The sequence below is a fragment of the Felis catus genome, chromosome A2, assembly GCF_018350175.1.
Source record: "Felis catus isolate Fca126 chromosome A2, F.catus_Fca126_mat1.0, whole genome shotgun sequence".
NCBI lineage: Eukaryota > Metazoa > Chordata > Mammalia > Carnivora > Felidae > Felis > Felis catus.
Window position 1 is genome coordinate 57,368,643 of NC_058369.1, and position 26,232 is coordinate 57,394,874.

The following is a 26,232-nucleotide window of genomic DNA, read 5'->3' on the forward strand; positions in this document are numbered from 1 at the left end:
AGACACGCAGCGTTGGGCTCCGCAGCTGGGCCCTGCAGGCTGCCGGGGATGCCAGTCTGAGAGGGCACACTAAGTGATACCTACGTGCTGATCTGGAGAGACCCAGATCCCTCCAGCTGTGGTCTGGAAGGTTCTGAAGCCTCACCAGCAGGCACTAGCTAGTCTGAGACCAAGGGCCCCAGGGAGGAGCCGACTGGCTTTGGAACTGACCCTAGCCGGACCCTGGCAGCGTGCAGCCTCAGCGTCTACACTGCCCACGCCTGTGGCCTCCGGTCCGCCGCGGGAGGGCCCCTGGTCCCCCCATCATCTGACCAGAGCCCGTGCTCCCATCCGTCGGGTGGGCAGGCTCATGTCTACGCTCTGCGGGTGAGCTCTGCTGGACCTGAAAACGGCAAGACGGGCGGAGGGCCAGGCAGGAGCTCAGCTTCACCCTCTAGCCCAGAGAGCCGTGGAAGCGGCCCTGTTGTGCCAGATTCAACCAGCTCTCTGAGGCAGGAGGATGGCGTTCCTTTCACCACCGCCTAGGTCTGCCTGGGCCTGCAGGGCTTTGCTCCTCTGCTCCCCTCCCTACCTGCACCCCTGCCCCCGCCTGTCCCCTCTTCTTCCCCTTATGGTCCCAGCTCACAAGACTCCTCCTTGGTTGTGCTATTCCATCTACCTCCCACCCCCACCCCCCCAGTGAGCGCTGAAGTCCCTTCCTCTAGACAACCACCACACAGAGGTCAGCTTTCCCGAGGAGAGCTTGTGTGCTGGGTCTGGTCCAGTTTCTGTGGGTGTCTGTCCCCTCCAGTATGGGGAGCCCAGCAGGGTCCACCTCACACCCGCATGAAGATAATACCATCAAACAGCCACAATTCCTTGGAATCAATGGGCTTCTCCGAGAACTGTCCACCTACTGCCTCAGCCGCACAGCCAGTGAGGTTGGCAGTCGGGGAATGGTACCTCCCTCCCTATTCCAACAGCGAGAAACTCCAGGGCCACAGAGGGGGGTGACTTTTCCAGCATCACTGCCCACCCTCCAACCTTCTGGGAGGCTGAGAAGCTTTTCTGTCATGTCCCATCAGGGCCCTCAAACCCCAGGAAACACCTCACTTCCCCAGAGCAGGGGCCTGCTGAGTGACCACAGCCCCTAATCATGGAGCATCTGCTTTCATCCTGGTCCCTGCGGATTCTTTTAACAACAAGATCACGCGGAGAGACATCATACCCAGGGACGTGATGCTTCGGCGATTCGTCTCTCTTTCATTTTGTTCACCTGACACACGTTTTAAATGACTACTGGGCTGTGTACACAGGAAGCCTTGATTCACTAGAAAGAGCCGTGGCGGGTTTTCTTAGAAGAAGACAAAGTCAGGAATTTACGGCATCCACACATGTCCATTGAGCAGAGTGGAGACAAAGATGTCTCTCCCGCTGCTGTGTCCGGGAACACAGCTGCCCACACACGCCCACCACACCCTCGGATCAGAGCCTGCCACTGATATCCACGGTGTGAAAGGGCTTGGAACCCACTGTCATCGTTATCACCATCCCTCGACCCCAAGAAGCCAACACCATGAGCTTGCAAAGGCACTCCAACAGGAACGCTCACTTGTGTTCCCAGGAATACACACAGACGCCAGATATTTACTTCTGGTTCCAACTTCTCCTGGGTTCATCCTCTTTCAAGTCCTGGAAACTCTGGGCACCACTTCTTGCCCTACAATCCCTCCGTCAGATCCCCCCATCGCCCACTCTCCCAGGAAGCTCCCCCCACCTGGACACCTCCAAATCCTCCTCAAAGCCATCTCTGACTCCTCCTCTTCCCGGCCTTCTCGCTGGCCTCTTTACACTAATTTCCTGCTAGAACGATCATAATGGGTTCAAATGCTGCCGCTTGCACACCTATCTCCCCCGTCACGGGGCAGGTTGTGGGAGCAGAGCGCAGGGCTGATGTTCCCCCTTACCTCCAGCCCCTCAGCATTGGCCCGGGCACATGGGTGGGGGGTGGAGTAGGGCCTCAAAGAAGCATGATCTAAATCCCTGGGCTCTGTTTTCCTCCCACTTAGAGTGTAGTGAAAGAGCTCTAATGACAAAGAAGGTAAATTCTAGGTATTCTGAACAGAGACCAGGCCATCCTTTCCTGAGTACTTCACAGCGAAGCCAAGACCTCATTGGTGAGTAACTGTCAACTGCCCAACAGTGGGAGTGAAGAACTTTCCCAGGAGAGAGAGAGTCACAGACAAATGTTGTAAGGAGGGAGGGAGCAACTTGTGTAAGGACCGAAAGGCCAGTGGTGCCTCAGCAAAGCAATGGGGCGATGGGCAAGAGTTCATGGATTATGCGTATCGGTTAGGTTAGGATGGGTTACGCTGCGTAACACACAATCCTCTAAATCTCTGTGGCCTACAATAAAGTTTCTTTATGTCTCAGACTACATGCACATGTGGTTCTCCTTCGTCTCCTCTCCCCTCTGCACTCAGGTTGACAGAGCAGTCTGTCTCTATCTGGAATATTGCCATTGTCGTGGAAAAAGGAAAAGAAAAGTGGTAAATTACTCACTGGTTCTTAACGCGTGTGCTCACATCTGTTTTCACTGTTCAGCAGCCCCTCTGCCATGCCTGAGGACAACATGGGCCGTGCTGTATAATCCTCCCACCGAGCAGGGCACTTCGATACAGGGCACCGAATGTGGGGGAGTGGTAATCCAGTTCCACACCGTGCTTATGAGTTTGGCGTCTTTCCTAGGATCAGTGAAATCTGTTGAATAAACTGTTCATTTCTAAAAATCCCTCTGGCTGTAGTGAGAGACACAGATTGGAAGTGGGCAAGGGTGGGATTCGGGAGAAAATTCAGGAGGCTGCCTCAGTTTCCCAAACAAAAAAAAAGAAAAGTACTTTACACTAGGGTCATGGCAGTGGAAATGGAGAGAAGCCAAGAGATTGAAAAGATGGAAGGGTCTAGTGATGTACAAAGAGGAGCAGAGGTGAGTGAATGTGTGACCCCAGAATGGCGAAAAGATACAGCAGGCTTGGCTTCTCATGTCTTAAACAGTTGCTGGCTCCCATCTTTGGGGAGGACCAGCTACTCTACTCTCTGCCTGTCCTTGGGCTGTCTATGTTCTCCTAAGAAATCTCCCTTCTTGCTTGAAAAAAAAGGCTGAGCTCAATAAAGATGGGAAGACACGGGTGGGGTGAGCAGCCGAGTGAGCCGACAAATGAGTGACACAGTGACCAGGGGAATTAATTCATGTCTCCAAGTGTTCAAAGAGTGAAGAGAAACTAGACTCAACCGGAAGAAAAAGAAAGTCCTCCCACTGGGCATGCCTCAAAAGGATCCCTCGCCTCCCTACTGACACATCAGGCATCTTTCTTCTTCCACGGGGCTATGACCAATTTGGGCTATAACAGAGAAAGGGGAGTGGGTGAGAGAAGAAGAAGGGAGGGACAGGGAGGCAGAGGAAGGATGGGCTCCATGGACACATAGCAACCTCTATCGGATCCTCTCCTCTCCTCCATGTGGCCTCCCTCCCTATGCTTCCTTTTAGAGTTCCAGACTTGACTTTCAGTGGTGGGAGGGCTTGGGATTCACAAACACCTCAAAAGAGAATTTCTGTAGCAGCAGCATTAGGCCACCTGACAGGAACTTAGAGCCTTGGGGTCCACACAGGCACAGAAAGCCGCGGGGTCTCCTCTGCCCTGGGCGTTCTCATTAGCCAAGAAGTGGAAGGTTCAGACACAGAACTATGTGGTTGTGGACTCAGTTCAGCGCACCCACGGGGACAGCAACCACGATGCTCCTAGTGGCAGCAGAGGGAGTGTTGTGGTCACTGTCCATGGTGCTTACAGGCTGACTCAGCTGGAGGGGCTTGTTCTAAGACCCAGCCACAGGGGATGTCAGAGCTGAGAGGGCTCCAGGATTTCAACTTTCCCAGTGCCTCATTTTGCAGATAAGAAAGCACATGTCCAGAGAGGGGAAAGACTTCCCTCAGGGCCACACAGTGGGTGGCACCGAGGGACTGGAAGCTAGCCTCTAGATGCTTGCTCAGACAAAACTCATTTCCTTGGAAGGCTCCTGGGATTTGCCCCCAGAAACCCAGAATAATTAGACCCTGAAAAAACTCACGGGAGCACATAGTAGGTACTCAGTGGACACTGGTTGACTGAATAAACGATTATACCGGGACGCAAAAAAACAAATCTTGAAGCTGGGCGTGGGCCCCGGATCCTGAATTCAAACAGGAAGTCGTGGTCCTTTTTGGTACGGGTGAAATGGTACGGAAGAAAGCAGTGGGGGAAGGGAAGAAGTGCTGCCACAAAGACAGTGGGAGGCGGGAAGAGGATAAGAGCAGGTGCAACCCAGGATATTAAGCACAGAGGAGGCAGCAACTGGACACTAACCTCTGTTCTCTCAGGTTCACTCCCACACAGGAAAACAGGTTGAACAGCTCGGGAGTCTCCTTAGGGAGGGTGGTCACACGACCTCAATCTGGCCATCCTCCCTGGCCACAGTGATTGGCTCAGCACTGGGTATGTGCCAGTTAGGTCCCAGTGGGTCCTGACCTTAGGGCTGGAATCATAGGGAATGAGGGGTTCTTTCTCTGTTGGGAGGCTGAAGGTGACTGTTGGGAGCCATCTTGCTTTCCTAACAGAAAAGCCCAGCTGAGAATGACATCAGCACAGAGGAAAGTAAGCAAGGCCAAGAGGTCGGGAAAGATGATTGCTACTGATGTCATCAAGCACCCAGCTACGGCCTTGCCTAAAACTGTCTGCCCTTAGCCTTCTTAGGACGTAAATCATTCTCTCCTGCCTCGTTTGATTGCTTGTTTAGGCCGCTTTGGTTTTTCTGTCACTCAGTGGCTATCAAACAACAACAACAACAACAACAACAACAACAACAACTCCAATTGCTCCTTGAAGTTGTCTAAATGGAGCATCCTGGAATTGTGACAGTATGGATTTAGGCTAGGTTCAAGGGGGACTTTGAGATAACAGTGCAAAACTCCACAGTCTAACCTGGAGATCCAAATGGATTCAAACACAGTATCTGTTGGCGGCCTGCCATAGGCTGGGCCAGTCACATTACCCAAATTAATCCTCATAGGACCGACCCTGTTAAGGTAGCAACTGATGACCCCATTTTAGAGGACGTGGCGGAGGCTCAGAGAAAGGAGGTGACAGGGCTATAGCTTGGAAGTGTGGAGCCCAGATTGCACACCTGCATTCTGCTGTGTGCAGCCTGAGAAGCCTCATGGTATGGCCTCTCCGTGTGTCAGGGCACCTGGCCCCACGCCTGGCATTCTGTGGGTGCCTGAGACTTGGTAACTGTCATGTGCCTGTTACAAGACTCAAAAAAGCAATGTGCACTGAAGGCAGGCAGGGACCTTCTTTCCCCAGCACTAACACACCTTCCCAGTTCCCCGAAGACTAGAATCCCTCTCTTTCCCTTGCTTTCCTTGGCAGAGTCCTGCTCCTGTGACAACAGGGCAGTCCCCCATTCACAGCCGGCATTGGGAGCTGCTACAAGGGAGGCCAAGAGCCTTCACCCCTCCATCATGCCTGGGACATCTCTTTCCTTGGAGCCTTGGGGAACCTGACGCCCGACTTGCACACCCGAGGTCTTTTCCAGAACATGCCAAGAGTCTCACTCGGTTTGGAATGGGATGTATCCATCACTGCACTTTCCATGTCTCACTCGTGCACTCCTTTCTGTGCACTGTGGCCTCCCGTGCCTGCCACAGGAGAGGCCAAGCTGACAAGAAATCAACAGCTTAGCACTTGAAGGGACACACGAGGCAAGAGCTGACAGCTGGAAAGCTCTATTTAGGAAAGACCTCACGCTTTACACTGAAGAGGCTGTCGAAGCCCTTGCGGTCCGGAAGCAGTGCTTGGGCCAAAGTGAACTGGAAGGCTCCATGATGGCTGGAGGCTCTGGCCATGATGGGGGAGGAGAGGGTGTGGTGAGGTCCCTGGGGTGACCCAAAGGCCCACTGTGTGCAGGCTCAGGTTGGCCAGAGAGGAAAAGGCAGAGGCTTGTCCCAGAGGTGTTCACAGACCAATCATGAATGGGCCAACCAGACAGACAGAGCACCGTAGCTCATGGGTGTAGAGTACAGGGACAGGGGCAGAGATCCAAGTCTGCTGGGGAACTAGTTAAGAACAGAGACATTTTAACCGACACTAGAAGGCTGTATCAGTTGGATGTGTTTGGCTGAAGTGACAGAAAACCCTACCAAGAGTGGCTTAAACTATGAAGGCATCTAACATTGAATGTTTAATGACGATGTGAGAGATGGGAGGTCCAGAGGTGGTCTGGTGGCTCACAATGTCATCAGTGACCCAGGTGCCGCCTGCCTCTCCGTTCTACCGTTAACAAAATATTGGTGTCACTGGTTCACGGTTGCCATGTGGCTGCCTCCACTCCGTCACATCTGCACAGTTAGTACTCAAGTCGGAAGCAAGAGGGCACCTTCTTGAACCCTGCCCACCTCTTCTCAGGAAGGAGAATCTCTCATGGAAGCCCCCAAAGACTTCCTCTAATACCTCATTGGCCAGAACTGGGTCCCGAGCCCCTTCCTCAGCCAGTCACCAGTTGCAGGAAAAGTGGTTGCCGTGACTGGCTTGGACCAACCCTGATTCCTCCAAGTGGAGCATCCACAGGAAGAAGGCAGGGCGGGCTGAACAAAGGTTACTATGTGAGCATCTGACACCATCCAGCTCTAAGGGACAAGTGGATAAGGGAGCTGAGGGCTCAAAGCACAGGGGATGGAGAGCAGAAGGAATGGCACAGAGGTGCAGAGGTGTGGGGACAGCTTGGGTGCTCGGGATTACTGCTGGTTCATTACCGTGGGAACACAGCACAGGTGGGAAAGGTGGGCAGGCCCTCATTTTCCAGTTTAGGCCTGGAGTGGGGCAGGCCTTAGGCTATGGGGAGCTCCTAGGAGACGCTGAGCATGAGAGTGAGTGCAGGAGCAGAGGGGAAATTGCAGTTTTGTACGGACACTTTAGGAACGGAGTAGAGCCATTCTGTGACAGCCAATAATGTCGCTAATAAAACTCTGGTGGCCTCTATTCAAACGGATGATTATAATTGACAAGAGAGAGCAAACATGACCTTAACTCGTGCATTTGGTAGTGGCAGCTACCTGTTTCTGGATATTAGAACGCACACCCTCAGCCTGGTCCTTTAGACAGCTACTGTGTCACATCCGCGACCCTGTGGCCCTCACCGGTCTCACCTGCCCTCAGCCTGGCTTCCAGCCGGAGGCCCCAGGGGGCCTGAAATGACTCAGTGCCTGGTGTTGTCACGTACACAGGATGCCCCCAGCTCGAGGGTGGGGTGACTGTGTCCCACTCTCCAGAAAAGACAGCAGAGGCTGGAAGTGAGTGGGGGCTTGCTGTGAGGTGTGGGGTAGGGTGTGACCCCAGAGCCTCTGCCTTTCCCCGTCCACCGTACTATGTATGACTTTAGGACTTCAGGAAGTTTGTTTATTGGCTAAACAAACCCAACGGGGCTCAGAACTCCTGCTCACTCCAGCGCTCCACCAGGGGGGTGCAGAGGATGGGAAGGGAAAGGACATGGGGAGGGGAGGGAGGAGGGCTCTGCGCTGTGCCATGCTCACCCATGCAGAGGGGCACACATGTGACCCCATAAACGTGTCATCCATCCGTTATGCCCTGGGGCCCTCTGAGCCGAGTGTGAAGAATGCCCTGCTCTTGCAGGGACCACACGGTCCAGGGGGTGCCCAGGTGGGCAGGTGCACCGCGGGGGAGGCCCTCACGGTCCAGCCCGTGTCTGAGAGGGCAGCAGCCCTAATGAAGGCCCTCTGTTCCAGGAAATCACATCCTGGGATGGACAGGTGCCCAGGTTGCTAGGTCAGCCAATTCTGGCCTTAAAGGGCAAGCTGGTATCATCCAGGGGGCTGATTTTTTTAAATTAAATGGCACATTGAGAACCCACTAGTCAAGCCCCAATCCTGCTCTCTTGTAGCCCTCAGCCTCAGCTTTGATTTCTTCTGGGGCCACAGCTTCTGAGCTTCAAGTTGAGTCCCCTTATGCACATCAATTCTGTTCCCTTCCTGCGTTGACTTTAGTGTTAAGAGGCCACCCCAATAAACTCCCCCTCGCACACAGGCCAGCAGGCCTCTTATCATGCAGTTCTGTAAAACGTTGAGCGGAGGGTTTAGAATCACAAGGCTGGGAGGGGTCTGTCTGACCAAGCAGGGCGGGTGGGCGGGCGCCGAGGATTCACCCAGAAAACCTCAGCCAGCAAAGTGTCAGGCCGGCAGGAGAGCTGCCGCCAGGGATTGAGTGGGTTTAGAGGAAATCGATTAAGTGGATTCATCCAGCTGCCTCCGGGACGGCAGGCCCCGGAGGGGGGCTGTATGTGTGAAAGATGGAGTGTCCCAGCCGCCTGGACCCGCCCCTTCTCCAAACCAGGTGGCGAGACGTGGCTTTGAAATAGGAACACTGGCATTCAAAGCTGGCTCCATCGCTTAGTCATCAAAAGGAAAACGAGCCTCAGTTTTCTTATCTGTAAACTGGGACTCTTGAAAGCCCTCCCTCTTAGGGTGGGGGGGGGGGATTAAGCGAGGTAACACCGGGTTAGCTCGGGAGCTGGTTGGGGCTGAGTGTGCTCCCAGACACGCTATCATTGCTGTCGTGATCCCTGTCTTCCAGGGCAGGGTCGGAATGCTTTCTCCATAAAGCATTTTACTCCGCCTTTGTGTCTGCCACAACTCCTCAGCTCTGCTGTTCTGGTGCAAAACAAACCTTAGCCACAGGTAGGCCACACTCTCCAGCTCTGCTTTCTGGGTGACAGGGGTTCAGGCACCTGGGACCCGCCATGTGTCACAGTCACATTTTCAGCGGTGGGCAGGGCTGTTTTCCCAACAAGTTGCACTTGGCCTTGGATCGCTAACCCTGTTCTAGGAGGCTGGCTGGGCATGAGTCCCCTGGAGTCCCCTAAAGTCCCCGGGCAGAGGCTCATGTGCCCTGGAATCCATACCTCCCGGCCCCCAAGCAGTGGGCAATTAGTAAATCGTGCCCCTGGGGGCCTTGCAGCTAAGACCCAAGTGAGTGGCGCTCTGTCCCTTATTCAAACGACCAGGAAACCCAGTCGTGGGAGACGGGGGATTCACCCCGGTCACACAAACTCAGTTCAGACTTCCTGGGGCAATGTGACCTGCTCTTCATCACTGTCAGTGACAAGGGAAAGGCCTCAGGTGGGAGGGGTGTGCGGGCAGGAGGACCTGTTGGGTCACACTAGCCTCGCCTGTCAAGGAGCAGCTCTGGGTGACACATGGCCCACGTGTGTCACCTTTCAGCTCGTAAGAGAAGGTCCCTTTGGGAGCACTGGCTTCTGTCCTTCGATGGAGAGCCGACTGCGTGCCAAGCACAGCAACCCTACGAGTCAGGTTGGGAAAGCCGGGCACAGAGAGGCCAGGGCAGTTTCCAGGTCACACAGCAGGTAGGGGCAGAGCTGGGGTCTGATACAGACCTGATGCCCAGGCCCACCCTCTCTACTTCCCCAGGAGCCATCATGACACATGCCAGTGTCCCTCGGAGAGGTACCAGCTATCAGCCCCGGGAGCCATCCCTGCCCAACAACCAGGCAGTCATAAAAGGGAGGAAGGACAGGGACGTCTCCTGGGTGCCAGGCTGGGTTTGAATCCTGGCTCTGTCTCCGGGTGAGGGTGTCTCCGGGTGTCTCCGGGCGAGGGCACGAGACGTCAACACTCTGGGAGTTTTAGGGTCTCCTGCAGGATGGGGGGGTGGCTGCTGGCAGCAAGGGGGCTCCCTGGGGAGCTGGCCACGCTGCCGATGTGGCGAGGGCTGGTCAAATAAAAGGAAAGCAAGCTGGACGTGAACCTCCGTGGGGGACTGGCAAAGATACGCTGTGGGACACCCTAAGCTGCAGGTCACAGGATGACATGTGGAAAAGTTCTGGGAGTACAAAGGCAGTTGCAAAACATTCCGCACGCAGTGTAATTCTATTTCTGAGAGAGGAAGATGTATGCAGAGCGCCACCAGCTTTGTGCTCGTGTGTACCTGACGATGCACAAAACAGTTCTGCCAGGATACACCTCAAACAGAGTCAGCAGGCGCCCGTTGGGCTGGGAACACTGGCCAAAGGCACATCAGTCCCATTACAGCTTTAATTGGTCATCTAGAGGATGACTTCCTGTGTTGTTTTTTGAACCTGAACGCTGCGGATGAAGTTACTGAGTTAGTGTCGTTTTTCCTAGGTGAGGTTCCCCAGGACGGCAGCCCTGTGCTCAGGTGTTGGGGGGGAGGCTGTCACAGCATCTACAGCCTGCTGGTTGGCAAAAGGTGTAGACTGGTGTGTATTCCCAGGGAGGGATGCAGTGGCCACTCACAGGAGATGCTGACCGTTGGGGAACCCAGGCAAAGTTCTATAGGAGGACTTATCATGTTGTTGTTCCAGTTTTTCCATGGGTTTGACATTTTGAATATAAAAAATTTCAGACCGTGTGACCCGGAAGAGATGGTGGAGTGCCAAAGAGGAGGGCCAAGCATCGGGGAGATTTGGAGAGAAGGTGGTATTTCAGCTAGTGGGGTAAGGGGGCAGGGTGGGGTGTGGGTGAGCCCTGAGGGTGCTGGGCAGGTGGGCTGAAGGCGCTGGACAGCTCGGGTGAGGCCTTTGAAGGCCAGGAGGTTTGGATTTCTTTCTATTGTTTAAAGGGAGCCAGAAGAGATGATCTTTGAGCTGGGGTGTGCCATGGCTGAGTGGGCAATGAAATGCTCAGACCGTCCGGTTGCTGCCTACGTGGGCCTGGCCAGGCTTAGCCTGTTCCCTTCCCCCATCCCCGCTGCACCCCCTCTCCTGTTCCTGTGGCCAAGTCCTCTCCCTCCTTGCTCCAGGACATTCTACCTGTCCGGGTGCTCGGCGGGGCCCTATTTCAGGATGGGAGTCTTGCAAGAAATGGGGTTGAGTCACAGTGTCCCTCAGGGGTCTGGACCCCCAAGATGTCCCCGGGGGGGGTGTCCCCATTCCCTCTGTGACCGCAGATAAATCTCTGAACATATTTCCTCATCTGTAAAGCAGGACGGTAATGCATTGTCTCGCCAGCAGAGGCGCTGGGGAGTGGAACACTCCAGCACCTGGACTGGAGGCTGTCAGAACACATTGGCCCCTGTGACTGCATCTGTGGCCCCAACAAGTGGCCGGGGCCAGGCGCCTGGAGTGGGCACTGCCCATGGACCATGGCCTGCTGTAGGCCTTTGCCTCAGTGCTATTCACGGTACTGTTAACCAGTAAAACGCCCTTGTCTGGTTGGTAAGTTGCCTTGAACCCCTCCCACTGCCTGGCTGCCTGCCTGGAACTGCTCCCCACTTTCCCCAAATTCAGCAACTAAAAGGTTAACATCTGGTGCAGCAGGGAGCCTCCAGGATGCTGTGAAATAGTTCAACTATGCATCTCAGTTTCTCCTCTAGTCAAATCAATAGGGAAGGAGAAGTCCTGAGGCGTGAAGGAGGGGCCACCAGGGAAAAAACGAAGGGCCCCTAGGGAATGAATGAGAGGTCCTGTAGTACTTTAACGTCTTTGCCACTATGTGTCTGGAAGTGTACCAAGGCAGAGGCCATTGAAAATCCTCCCGGTCAACAGAAGGCAACAAACCCACACCACTGGCAGAGCACCTACTAGGTGGTGGAGCACCTACTAGGTGGTGAACCTTGCACTGCCTGCCAGGGGAAAATGGAAGAAGCCATCCAGGGAGCTCACGTCCCAGAGCCATGCAGGCAGAGGAGACTGGACCATATTGCCAGACGGTAATATTGCCTTTGGCAGCCTAATGTTCTTTCTTTTCTTTCTTTCTTTCTTTTTTTTTAAAGTCTATTTATTTATTTTGAGAGAAAGAGACAGAGAGAGACACAGAGAGAGAGAGAGAGAGAGAGACAGCATGAGTAGGGGAGGGGCAGAGAAAATCCCAAGCTGGTTCTGCACAGAGCCAATGCTGGGTCTGAACCCACGAAACTAAGAGCTCACGACCTGAGCCAAAATCAAGAGTCAGATGCTTAACCGACTGAGCCACCCAGCTGCCCCCAGAGCCTGACTTTCTCTGTCACAGCTACTCTGACTCTGTTTTCTCTCCAAAGCAGCTGTAGACAATACATAAGTGAACGGTATGGCCATGTTCCAATAAAACTTTACAAACACAGCATAGAACAGAGATCCCAGAAATAAACCCTCACATACATGGTCAAATGGTCTGAGACAAGGGGGCCAAGAGCACTGCAGGGTGAAAGGTCAGTGTTCAACGAATGGGGTCATGGAAACTGGATTCCACATGCAGAAGAATAAAGTCAGATCCAAACGTCACACCATATAAAAAATTAATTCAAACAGATCAAAGACCTAAACATTAGAACTGAAACTATAAAAATCTTAGAAACATACAGAAAGCTTTATGACACTTTATGACACCAGGGTGTGGCAATTATTATTTTTTTGGATATAATACTAAAGCAGTCAGAGACAAAACATACACAGGACCCAAGGGAAAAAAACAGCTACGCCAGAATTCATCAAAAGTACAAACTTTTGTATATAAGGGGACGCGTCGACAGAGCGAGAAGAAAACCCACGGAATGAGAGGTAATATTGGTAAATCATGAATTTGGTAAGGGATTGAGATCCAGAATAAAGAGCTGTTAAAACTCAACAAGAAAAAAACAACAACCCAATGAAAAAAACGTATGAAGGGCTTGAACGGATACACATGACCGGAATGCACATGAAAAGATGCTCAACTTAGGCAAATGCAAACCAAAACCACAATGAGATACCACGTCGCACCCAAGCGATGGCGGTTACCAAAACCCAGAACAGCACTGGGCAAGATGTGGGGGAAATGCGTGCACTGCTGGTGGAACGTAACCTGGTGCAGCAGCTGTGGGAAACAGTAGGGCGGTTCCTCAAAAAACTTACTGTAGAATTATCATTACAATCCAGCAATTCCACTTGCGGGCAGGTACCCGGAAGAATGGAAAGCAGCGTCTCAAAGAGACATCTCTACACCACGCTCAGAGCACCGTGATTCACAGTGGCTGAAAGGCAGAAACGAGCCAAGTGTCCAACGATGGATGAATGGAGAGAACAAAACGTGACCGAGCCATACGATAGAGTATCACGCAGCCCTAAAAAAGAAGGAAGTTCCAACACATGCTGCGACGTGGATGAACGTTGAGGACATTATGCGAAGTGAAATGAACCCATCACAAAAGGACAAACACTGCATGACTTCACTCGTATGAGGTCCCTAGAGTCATCAAACTCAGAGACGGAAAGCAGAATGGTGGCTGCAGGCGCCGGGGTGGCGGGGGGAGGCGGGGGAGAAGCCTGGGGAGATGTGTTTAATGTGGACAGGGTTTCAGTTTGGGGAGATGGAAAAGTTCCGGAGGTGGATGGTGGGGACGGTTACTTATGCCTCTCCACCTCACACCAATGGTTAAAATGGCGAATATTATGTTATGTAGATTTTAAAAAGGAAATGGAAAATAAAAAGCACCTCCCCACGTGAGCACACTGTTTGGTCCCTCCAACCCCATCCTTCGAAAGGGACCCAGAGAACTGGACCCTCACACAGTGCACGTGGGGCAGTCTGGCTTCCGACGGGCACAGGATGAGGGCGGTGGTAGGGATACTGATCACGCTGGACGACGATGAGGCTGACTATGGGGTGCCAGGATTAAGGGTGGGTTGGGGGGCGCCTGGGTGGCTCAGTCTGTTTGCGTCCGACTTCGGCTCAGGTCACGATCTTGCGGTGTGTGGGTTCGAGCCCCGTGTCGGGCTCTGTGCTGACGGCTGGGAGCCTGGAGCCTGCTTTGGATTCCGTGTCTCCCCCTCTCTCTCTGCCCCTCCCCACTCACTCTCTGTCTCTCAAAAACTGAATAAACATTAATAAAAAAAAAAAAGAGTGGGTTGGAACCCTGATTTTCCAACGTGGCGTGGGCTTTGCTTTTCCCAGCACAGCACAGCACAGCACAGCATTTCTGTTGGCCTCTCTGTCAGCACAGAAGGCCATCACACCCTACCTTGTGAGCTAAGGACCATTTCCTGGGTTCTCTGTGGGCCCACTTGGGAACCGGTCAATGACTCGGGTAGGGGCAAAGGGCAGACCCCTTCCTGCTCCCCACTTTCCTAGGAAGGCTTTCAGAACTCTTTTTGGCCACGGGGGCATGCTCTTTGGAAGGCACTCCTTTGGCACAGGGACAGTGTGAGGACGTAACGCACAAGGGCCTGCCGCTGACACTCCAGCTCAGGGAGAAGGGTGTGCATGGGGCTGACTGCGCAGTCTCCAGCGGTAGTGACCTTCAGGCCCCAAGAGACAGGGTGAGGGCTCTCTGTCCCTCTTCCTCCCTCCCTCCAGACCTCACTGGATCCTTAGGATCACTCTGAGAGGTGGTGACCGTCGCTGTGTCCCATTTACAGATGAGCAACCTGACGCTTGGTGGGAGCAGGCATTCTCAGCCCCAGCCTCTCTGACTTCAACTTGTGTTCCTCATGCCTGGCCTCTCCTGTCAGGATGAGACAGAGCGCACACAGGGCGAGGGAGCAAGGGAGGGTCCCAACTCCAGATCCCAGCTCCGTGGCTCTTAATCTGTGTGCCCTTGGGCAGGCATGGGACCTCTCTGGTCTCCTTGAACTCCTCGTCCCCAAGGCCTCCGCGTGGCACACATTCAATTAATGTTAATTCTTCCTCTTCCCTTCCCAAAGGAGGAGCTGCTCGTAGTCTAGAGGGAGGAGGCAAACATTTAACTAAGAAGAATTTAGAACACAATCTGAGACGGGGCTGCATAGAGCAATGAGCAGAGGGATCTCGGAGCACCAGGGAAAAAGACAGTGCCAGCGGAGGAGTCTCTCGGGCAATAAAGCAGGACGCATGAGAACTGCCGGGCCCCTGCCTGCACTCAGCTGCCCCCGAGGGCACAGCCCAGGCTTGCTTCAAAGTGGTGGCACCAGGCAGGGTGAGATCGGCCGCCTCTGCGGGGCCTCCTGGCCGACCTCGGCCATGAGTTAAGTGCTAGCTCTCCCTTCTCCCAGAACTTACCCTGCCCTGTTAGGGATTAAGTGCGGCTCCAGGGAAACCCAGACAGACTAAGTGAGACTTAAACAGATGGAAGCAGAAAGCGGTGCTGTTGAAATCTCGCTCACCTCGTGCCTGCTTTGCCCCCAGCACTCTGCAACCCCAGACCGCAACTTTCCTGTAGTCCTGGGTCCCAGAGGAGGACAGCATCACCACCATCATCATCAGCCATGATTAGAGCAGCAGCTGTCCCTTCTGCGCCCATCCCAGACACTCTGCACCAGAGGCCAGCAGGACACGGCCCCCAGGCCACATCTGGCCCACCGGCTGTTTTCCTAAGGTCTCACTGGAGTGCAGCCACACACCCACCGTTGACATGTCGTCAGTGGCTGGGGCATCTGCAGAATTGAGTGGTGACGACAGACTGTATGGCCCACAGAGCCTAAAATATTTCCTGTCTGGCCCTTGACAGAAAACATTTGTTGATTCTGTTCTATATCTGTCTCATGTACTCCTCACAGCCTCCCGGGAAGCCAATGTTATTACTCTCATTTGACACAGGAGGGCCCTAAGGCTTGGAGAGGGGAGGCCGGCCCCATCGGGACAGGGCTTCATCCTGTTCCCAGCATACACGGCAGGGCCAGGCAGAGAACAGCTGCTTGGTGACTATTTACTGAAAGGATAGACAGACATATGGACGCATGACACGACTTGAATGAACCACCCTACTCTGCACGGACCCTCCTGGCCCCTGTAGGGATAAGGTGCTCGCTGCCCCAGGGACCAAGGCCCTACGCAGAGCTGTGCACCCGTAAGCTGACGTGCTCTGAGATGCCACCTGTCAAGGTCCTGGGCAGCCAGGGCACAACAGGGCCAAGGCCAGTCCTGAGTGGACAAGCAGGGGTGGCCAGGGAGGCACAAACCGGCTGTTTTTGTCTCTGGAGGATGATAGGCTTGGGGCCTGCTTTGGGGCGGTGCCATCTACAAAGAGCAAAAGGGAAAGAACGGGGCTAAGAGTCCCTGGCCCACAGGAAGTAGGTGCTCCCCTCCGCGGAATCAGCGGAGCGTCGCAGGGGCTGGGCACTGGGCCAGGCTGCGGAATTCCTGGCTCTGACAATGGAGGGAAGAGACCAGGGGCTGCCGGGTGAGCTGGGCGTTGTGCAGCCCTCCAGAACTTACCCCGGGCTCAGGGCACTGCTAAGGCAGCAGGAGACTGAAATGGGCCCTCCATCCAAACTAAAGACCACATCCCTCAAGGCTGGGTGGAAATAATCCAGGTCTGCCAGAGGCAGGCAAGAGCTCCTAGCACCTGCCCTGGGTCAGGCCTGCCTGCAGGATGTCCGCTTTCCAGCGAGGGGGATGACAGTAAACCAAATCTGGCACACGGTGACGTGCACTGTGGATAGAAATACCCTCTCAGGGGAAGGGGTTAATGTTGCAAGTACAAACAGGCTGGTCAGGGAAGGCCCCCAGGAGATGAAACCATGTAAAGACTTGATGGTGAGGGAGCCACGCAGGTGTCCGGGGGGAAGAGTGAGCCAGGCAGAAGGCATTGCCAGTGCAAAGGCCCTGGGGCAGGAGTGTGCCTGGAACCCAGCCAGTGACCGCAGGAAGAGATGAGGGCAGAAGGATGATGGGGCAGATGATCAGGACCATGAGGGTTATGGGGAGGACGCTGTTTCTCACTGTGCGTGAGGAGGGAGCCCATGGTAGGGGGCTGAGGGGCTGGCACTGACCTAGCTTTTATCGGGATCCCTCTGGCTGTCCAGTGGAGAATGGACTGAGTGTGAGAAGGAAGGAAGGAAGGAAGGAAACAATGAATGAATGCATAGAGGGGCTGGGGAGGGGAACCAGGAGCTGAACAGAGCTGCACACTCAGGAGACACACAGGGGTAAGGCAGCATGTGGGTCGCAGACTGCTAACTGTGCCCTGCAGGATAACCAGTGCTCTCAAAGCTGGAGCTCAGCACAGACTCCCAGGAAGAGTATTTCCACTAGGTCCCCACCAGCGGCTTCACTTTGCTGCCCAGGACCCTGGAGCTCAGAGAGTGGTGGACCTTGCCGAGGTCACATGGCCTCATTGCTGGATAGGTTAGGAGGCGAATCCACATCCTCCTCACCACGACACCAGGCTCTGGGCCCTCCAGGGGGCAGCAGCATCCCAACTCCTCGGATCCACCAGGAGCTCCTTCACTCCTTCAGCGTCAGTCTAATGAAGGAGGAGGGCTTGGAGAACGTGCAGGCTGGTGACCCTTTCCCACTGAGAGGAACGTCTTCATGCGCGCGCCCAGTATGAGGTGTGCTGGGTCTCCTGCATGCCCCATGGGACAGGGCTCGAATTTACCGCTCTCTTTATTTTAATAAAGACCATTCAGGGCCCTGAAAGTTAATCTCCCAGGAAGACAATTACATGTCAAATAATACACCCACTGAGCAAATGATTAAGAAAAACCCAGCCAAGAAGGTTTTGCACAGGCTAAGTCTGAGATATGTGAGCTCAACATGGAAGGCCTCGGAAGGTTATTACCAGGTGGAAACGAACACAGGCGTACGGGTGAGGCAAGGGAGTCTATTTCTAACGTTTGCCCCCACCCCCCACCCCCGCAACTCGTTTCAAACCCGAAAACAGCGTCTGTTGGGAAAGTCAGTCTTCTCTGTCCCCTAGTAAAAGCAGACAAGCCCTGAGCTGAGGGGTCGCAAAGGGACACGGCTTGTGGGTGTGGTCGGCCCCACGCAAGTCAGGCTGGCCTGAGTCAGTGGCCAGCATACAACCACGAGGGTTCACATCTAAATGTGGCCTGTGACTTCTGAAATGTTGGGGGCCAGTGTCCCTATCGGCGATGATTGGCGGCAATGGAGAAGCCAGCTGAGTCCTTAGATGGGCCCAAGTCTCCCCACCAGCCAGCCTTTCTCCGTTATGTGGTAATGTGGCCCCAGCAGCTCTGAGTTTGCACTCCGGATCCAGCCTTCAGGTGTGGACAGTGAGGCCCAGAGACGTCAAGCAAGTTGCTAGGAGTATAGTGCGTGACGGAACATGGAACCCAGGCCCAGTTCTGCGCCCCCCAGTACCCTACTCTGCCCTGGGCCCGTAGCAGGTCTGCCGCTTGGCCTGGAGTCAGGCTGATCAATCTGGGTTATCATGGGACTTGCTATATGTAGAACAAAGGCTGACCAACTACGGGTCTTGAGCCAAATGTGGCTTGCTGCCTGCTTTTGTAAGTCAAGTTTTGCTGGAACACAGGCATGCTCACTTCTGTCTGTATCGGGGTATGGCAGCTTTTGGACGAGAGCAGCCCAAGAGATGCTGCCCACTCAGGCCAATCCAGCTGCTTAGTGTGGGTTCCCTCCAATCCTCAGTCTGGCAACCCTTTTGTGCCCTGAGGAGGCTCACATTAGGGTGCATGGCCCCTTTGCAAGGCTGTGAGGGTGAGCAGCCTGTGGGGGCAGGGGGAGGGTGGTGATAGCGGAACGTCAGGACCCCATTTATAGATCAGGTCATCCTGGTTGCTTTAGTAAGCTGTGACTGCTGGGGGAGGGCAGCTTCTCAGGGGTCTTGATGAGCTCACCAAACTGCGCCCCTAAAGCGGGGGAGTCTAGGACTCCAGAGTGTTAACCATTGGAAGTTGTGCTCAACTCCTGAACCTCAGTTTCTCTGCCTATAAGGGGGGCTCATATTCAATGATTCCTGAGGCCCTGCTCTGCCAGAATAGTCTATGGATCTCAATAAAGACCCACAGGACTCTGACAGGTGGTGAGCAGTGGCTCCTCTGTAAAGTGGGGCTATTAGTGGCACCTCCCATCCTCCCTCCCCCCACAGCCACAGTGGATTGCAATTGTGCAAACCGGAGATGCCCAGACTGTGAAGAGGTAGACAGGGCTCACACACAGAACTCAAGAAAGGGCACCGGTAGGACTGCCATTGGTGGCATAACTGGCAAATGTCATGGGCAGTGACCCCACCCCTGACTCATGAGCAGAGGAGCTCTCAGGTGCACCTCCCATGGGAGCTCCTGGCTCCCCTAGGCTTCTCTGGCTCAGTCATGAGCCCTGCTTCCTTCTGGTGGCCCCTGGTTTATTACATCTGTTTTCCATCCTTTTACTTTTAACATATTTTCATCTTTATATTTAAGGTATTTCTTGTAGGTAGTACATAGTTCTTGCTTTTTAAAAACATCTAATCTGGGGTGCCTGGGTGGCTTGGTCAATTAAGCGCCGGACTTCAGCTCAAGTCATGATCTCACAGTTTGTGGGTTCCAGCCCTGTGTTGGGCTCTGTGCTGACAGCTCAGAGCCTGGAGCCTGCTTTGGATTCTGTGTCTCCCTCTTTCTACCCCTCCCCTGCTTGCTTTCTCTCTCTCTCAAAAAGAAACATTAAGAAAAAAACCCCCACCATATCTGACAATCACTGCCTTTTAATTAGTGTATTTAGGCCACTTACATTTAATATGAATACTGAAATGATTAGACATATCTGTTTGTTTTCTTTCTATCTCATTGGTTCCTTGTTCTATTTTTCTTCTTTTCCTAACCCTTTTTTAAAATTATTTGAATATTTTTTGTGACTGCATTAGAGTTTAATCTTTACAAGTTAAAAAAAAATCTTGCATGTTTATACACAACCTGTTGAACATATGGCATGCAGTTATAATAACTATTTTAATGGCCTTTTCTGCTAATTCTAGCATCAGTGTTTATTTTGGGCCAGTTTGATGAATTTTTCTTCTCCTATGGGTCATATTTTCTTGCCTGTTTCCATGCCATAAAACTTTTCACTGGACGTCAGACTTTGTGAATTTCGCCCTGCTGGATATTTTTGTATTCCTCTAAACCACCTTGAGCTTTGTTCTGGGACATGGTAAGTTATGTGGAAATAACTTGATCCTTTAGTGTCTTGTTTTTAAGGTTGTCAAATTCAGCAGTGCTTGGCTTAGGGCTAATCCTTTCCTACTACTGGGGCAAGTCTGTTCAGAATACTTTAGCCAATGTCCCAGGCATCATGAGGTTTTCTAGTCTGGCTGGTAAGAGCAGACACTTGCTACCTCCGACTTCTTTTGGATAGTTAATTTCCCAGTCTCTCTCGCACATGTCCTAGCCAGCACTCCACTGAATACCCAAGGGAGAAACTCTGCAGATGTCCTGAGTACTCGCTTCATGCCGTGCAGTCCTCTTTGATACTTGTGGTGAGCTCTAGCTGCTTTGGTCTTTCCAGACACTCAGCTCCACCTCTTTAACTCAGGGAGGACTCCAGGCTCTGTCCTCCCCTCCCTTACTACACACACACACACACACACACACACACACACACACCACCTGCCAAGTTGGGTCATGACCTCTTCCCAAGGAAGATGCTCAGAGCACCACTGAGATCACTTCCCTCCTCTCAGGGATCACTGTCCATTGTTGCCTGATGTTCATTCAGTGTCTTCAAAACCTGTTTCATGTGGTTTGTCCATTTTTGGGCTGTTTCAGCTGTCCCATTCTGTTGGAAGCCTGGTTTTGCACATCAAATGGGTTGTGTTTCTCCAGCAAATTTCAAGGAACGCCAGGGGATCCTGGAACTGGATCCCACATTACAAGCAGATGCTCCCTTCACACCTGAATCTCCTCCCCATGACCCCAGAAAGTGTGGGTCACCCCTCTGCTTTCTGATTACAAAAACGGGGAGGGGGTTGGAGCTCTTTCTAGAGATGAGAAAATGACACGTGTTTCTCTTGATGTCAACATTGCCGTGGCCAATGAACTTGCAGTGCAGGGGTAACACTCGGAATGTCTAACCAGATGGGCCCTTTAGCACCTGTTGTGGCCAGAGGGCTGTGGCAATGGAGGAAAGGCTGGGAGAGCCGTCCTAGCTGGCCAGCAGCCTTGCAACGGCCTCCCACTCTGTCCAGGCTGTTGCAAGCACCGATTCAGAACATGTACCCAGATGATGGAGCTGGAATTTGCGGGAAGCTAACTTCCTGTCAGTGTGCAATGTCTCAGGCAGCGATGAGCCCCCATCCGTGGGAAGGTGCCAGCAGGAGCTGATCCTCCAGCAGGGACGTAACAGGAATGCTGAACTACACGGTGCCCTCTGCCTCTTCCATGTGGTACAGCTCTCACGACCACGTGCCGGGAGTGAGAATCCCACTTCATGGACTCACAGACCCTTCTCCCTTCTGGAGTGCATTTCCACAGAAATGCCGTGCACAGACCTGCGGCACCTCCCTGCATCGTCCCCGTGGTCCTGGGTGGCTACCATCCACGCCAGGCCTGGCACACGCTGCCTCGCTGCGGGGACTGGGCCACGCCTCACTCAGTCCGTGACATAACTGGCCGCTTCTGAGAAGGCGCTGTACCGAGTCACAAGGGTTAGCAAACTAGTTCAAGGTAATTTATGACCCTGGGATGCTCGGGTTTCTAAATACAACAGACCACTACAAACTGCAAAAGCTTCAAGCTCTCTCCCCACAGGAGACGGCCCGGCCCAGGCCGGGGCAATGGTGCTGACGCCAGGTGGGCAGGACGAGCTGGCACACTCGCAGGCCAGGCTGGCTTAACTCACTATGAGCCCCAGGGAGGCACTCTTGGAGGCCTCGTGAAGACCGCTCCCCCCACCCCCGCCGCCGCCATTCTTCCCTCCCTTGTCTCTGGTATGCATGAGAAGGTGATGAAGGTTTTTCTCCTGCGCTGGGATGGCACCGAAACCACAGTGCATTCGGGGTTGCTACCTCCTAGTTGGCTTCTCTTTTTTAATGTTAATAATATTGATTTTGGGTACAGTGGATCTCAGGCAAGGGAAACTCCAGTAAACGAAAGCTGACTATAGCCAAACGTGGCTGATGTTTCTTTTTCCCTCGGGGTTGGCAGGTCCTGCCTGCCTTTCCATCTGCCCAGTGCTGGCCTTGAACACCCGGAGTGGCTTCTCTGCACGCTCTCCTGTGGGCTGCCTTCCTGCCTTGGTGCCTGCGCCCAGAGCTTGAGACCCATTTCTGTCTGCAAGAGGACTGTGGTCTCTGCCCTTGCTCCACTGAGCTCTGGCTGCCGCCTGCATCCAGCATGCGTTCCCAGCACCCCCCGTCCCGGCTCCAGGCCGAGCTCATCTGGGGCCTGCTACCAGGTACAGTGACCCTCCCCTTCCCTTGCAGACATCAACTGTGAGTCAGCCCTGAACGCAGGTCCCCAGTATACCCATACCTTGCCAGCCTCATCCTCAGTGCACACTCCCAGCTAGGAGTAGGGATTCGGGGTGAGTGAGACACAGCCCCGTCCTCAGGCCTTGGCCTTTCTGACTCAGGAGGCTGACACACACGTGCATCAATGAGGGACACAAGTACACTGACTTCTGTGACGGGGGCAGGGCGGTGAGCCTGGGAGAGCCCAGAAGAAGCCTGGAGGGCTTCCTGGAAGAGGTGGTGCCAAAGGTGTGCGATGTTCCATATGATCTCCGCAGTCCTTGGGTGTAAGCATCCCAGAGAAAGACACCTCCATGGGGACTGTTGAGTCTATGGCTACTGGCTAGGTGGCATTTGGTGACAAAGGAACAAATGGTCCGAGCTTCCTCTGCCTAGTCCTGGATTGTTGGGGGTCTGGTTTCTTCAGGGCGACAGAGACACAGCCATGGCTGACTGTTCTGGGGCCCTGGCTCCTGCCTTGCTCCTCTCTCCAGAACACGGGACACTGCGGTTGACCCCTAAACAGCTCTGTTCCTCCTGTCCCCTGTCTCCGTACTCTTTGCACTATGATGGGGCAGCTCTTCCCACCAGGGGTGGGGTCTAGATCCCCCCACTTTGAATCTGCGCTGGCTCCGTGACTTGCTCTGGCCGACAGAATGTGGTGGAAATGATGCCGTGCTATTTTCAGGCGTAGGCCACAAAGACCCTCGTGGCCTTGCGTGCCCACCCTCTCGGGACCCTGGCACCACCATGTGCAGAAGCCCAGACGGCCTCCTGGAAGAATGGGACACGTGTAGCCTACTCACCACCGCCCCTAGTCGCCCCGGCCAACAGCCAGCCGGCAATCAGCCGACCCCTGCCATTGACCACACATGCTTGAGGGAGCCCGGAAGACCTGCCCGAGCAGCTAGCTGCCCAGCTAAGTCAACAGTTGGTGCAAGCCGCTACATTTCGGGGTGGTTATTCCGCAGCAGAACCTAACTGATCCCGGCATCCCAGCATTCTGGGCAGGATGCACAGGCTGCAGGATCTATAGGCAGAGGCCTGGCTGCAGACAGATGGACTGGTGGCCTCGGGACCGTCACCTGGCCCTCATGTTTGCTGTCACCTGGGTTCCGCTCTACAGCTAGGATCTACAGTCAGCACAGTTACGACCAAGGTCTAGTTGGCCCGGGAGCGGCTGCGCCTAAGCCATCTGGCCTCCTCTGCGGTTTCCTGGACCTACCCAGGGCCTTCCAGCCGCTTTCCGTGACACTCCAGGTGAAAGCCAAATGCCTCACCATCCCACACGATGCTCCCTACTCCCACCCTGCTCCCAGCTTTGCCCCTCTCACTGCACTCCAGACACACCTGCCTGCAACCCATAAGACCCAACCTGACCTCCGGGCCTTTGCATGTGCAGCTCTCCTGACTAGCATGCTCTTCCCGGATACCCGCACGGCTCCCCCCCATTTCCTTCAGGCTCTGACCCAGTAGGTTTGTTAAACAAACCGGAGATCACAGATCTTTCTTACAAATGGCCTGCGTCACTCCCTGCACACTCCTCCCGCTTTATTTCTTTTCAGAGCAATTAGCATGACTGGGTGCAAAAGTGTCCACATTGTGAGACATCCAGTGGGAGCCAGGAAGGTCAGGAAGGGGGAGTGGGATGCTGAGAAAGACGTCGGCGTTGGGACCTTCATAGCATACAGCCACTGGCTGGGAGCCGATGTGTCCTGAAGCAGCCTGGCACCCCCCACTGCCAGACAAACCAGCAGAGACACCGTTGGCAGTGCTTCAGCCACATGTAGGAGCCGGTATCGCACTCGGCAGCACAAGCCCAGATTTATGGCCATGGCATAACTGCTTACAAGTGTCATGCAGGTGACACATGTTTGTCAAAAACACCTCGTCTTGAGGTGGCCACAGAGAGCAGTTCCTGGAACACAAAGGCCTTTGCAAAGCAAGGCGTCCCTGAGGCTCCTGCCTTCTGAAACCCCTTAATCGAGGGCCCAGCATTTAGGGCCCTTCTCAGAGTTTCTAGAGCCTACAAAAGAGAGAAGTCTCTAACTGGAGGTGGGACTCCCCGGCCGCAAACAGGAGCAACACCGGCTGGCTGGCTCAGCCTCGGAAGCTGGGGAGCGCACCCTCCAGGGCCAAGGAGGCCCAGGGCAGGCCCAGACCCACCATGGATCCAGGGTTCAGGGACAAAGCTCTTCTGCACTCCGTGAGGGGCCCCATGGCAGACCCATCCACGGGTCTTGGACCAGTCACCAGGAGGGAGAGCTAGGGCCTGGTCGGGGTCCAAAGGGACCATGCAGTCTCGTGGTAAAGAGCGTGGAGTTTGGAGCCTCATAAAGGCCCTGAGCCTCAGCTTCCGCATCTATAAGATGAGTGTAAAAATAGTGTCTCCTCACAGGGTGGCGAGGACCCCACGGAATGCTCAGACCGGGCCCCGGCACATCACAAATGCTGTAGAAGTGAGTTGTCATCCACATCTTTAGAGGCCATGACTCTGCATCACTCAGAGCAAGGGTGGAGCCTTCCCGGCAAGGATTCGACTCTGTTCCAGGTTTGAGGGTGCTGGGGTACTGCTCCCAGGGCTCTCCCTCCACTTACCGGGCAAGGAGCCGGTGGGGAGTGAGAGGCAGGAGTTAAACCTCAGCTGCTTCATCATCAAAACGACAGCAGGAGGGATGAGGCAGGGGTGAGAAGCAGAGGTGGCAGGAGGTTTTCAGGCCCCCAGGAACAATGTGCCCAAATGGCTTTCACACCAGCTCAGGAGAGCCCATGGGATGGAAACGGAAAGGCAGGCTGTCATGTCCGATCCCTCCACTGACAGCCCCAGGGTCCTGGGTCCCAACCCACCAGCCCTACTGTGCACAGCCAGACACCAAGAGGAAGGAACACAGAACCCGCCTTCAGAGAATCAGAGACAGACTCCGCGTTGGGGTCACCCAACACAGTCGTTGTGTGGCCATTACAAACTCAACCCTCCTCTGTGCTCCTGTTTCCTCATCCTCACAAAAACATCCATGGATGGGGCACCTGGGTGACTCCGACGGTTAAGCGTCTGACTCTTGCTGTCAGCCCAGGTCACGATCTCATAGTCAGGGGACCGAGCCCCACATCGGGCTCTGCACCGACAGCATGGAGCCTGCTTAGGATTTTCTCTGTCTCTGCCCCTTCCCCAGTCTCTCTCTCTCTCTCCTTCTCAAAAAATGATAAAGAAAGAAACATAGGATAAAAATCCATACATGGCTACACAGGACCTCCTGGGGCACCTGCACGTACCAGGGATCGCAATGGTAGAAAGAGGGAGAGGGGAGAACACGCGGACAGCAGGCATGAATGACTGCAGGTGTGCTACAAATGATCAGAGATTTGAAGAGTTCAGTACTTAGGAGTTTTAAAAAGGCTTCTTGACATGTGACTGGAGAATGGCGGCCCAGTTAGTAGACGGTGCTGGGACATCGGAACCGATTCCAGACACATTAAAAATCTATATTTGAAAGAGAGAAGTTGAAGAGGGGGATATTGTGGGGGAATATCTTTGCAAACTTGGCGTTGGGAACAATTTCTTTACCAAGGTGTTAAAAGCTCAGTAAGCATAAAAAAAAATCGATAGGTTTGACTGCAGTAAAATGTAAATTTCCTTTCACCAAATGACGGGTGAAAAGACAAATCACTAAAAGCAGAAGGCCTCTGGCATATGTACAACTAGGAAAGGATCAGTATCCAGAATACATAAAGAAGTCCTACAAATCCACAGGAAGAAGAGAGGCAATGAGCAAAAAGACCACAGCAGGCATGTCGTAGAGGAGGAAACGGAGTGCACAGATGAACACGGGAAAAGCTGCCCGATGTCACGAGGATGCAGGGAAGTGCAAGGTAAGGTCCCCGTGAGAGATTTCACATCCATCAGGCTCACAGTGAGGAAGACATGTGACATCTGACAGCACCGAGGGTCTGAGAGGATGGAGATCAGCTGGCACCCGCGGTTGATGAGTGTGAAACCTGATCTGGCCACACTGAAAACCGCTTTGGCCTTTTCTTGTTAGGTTGACCAGTCCCA

General features: G+C 53.9%; 1 long non-coding RNA gene across 1 annotated transcript in view; it reads right to left on the reverse strand.

Moving 5' to 3' along the window:
• Positions 1-24,471, reverse strand: part of LOC123383787 — an 84,205-nt gene extending 59,734 nt beyond the window's left edge. Inside the window, exon 1 of the long non-coding RNA XR_006593996.1 lies at positions 4,380-24,471. This is a non-coding gene — a long non-coding RNA (uncharacterized LOC123383787). The remainder of the gene's footprint in view (positions 1-4,379) is intronic.
• Between the last annotated feature and the right edge of the window lie 1,761 nt (positions 24,472-26,232).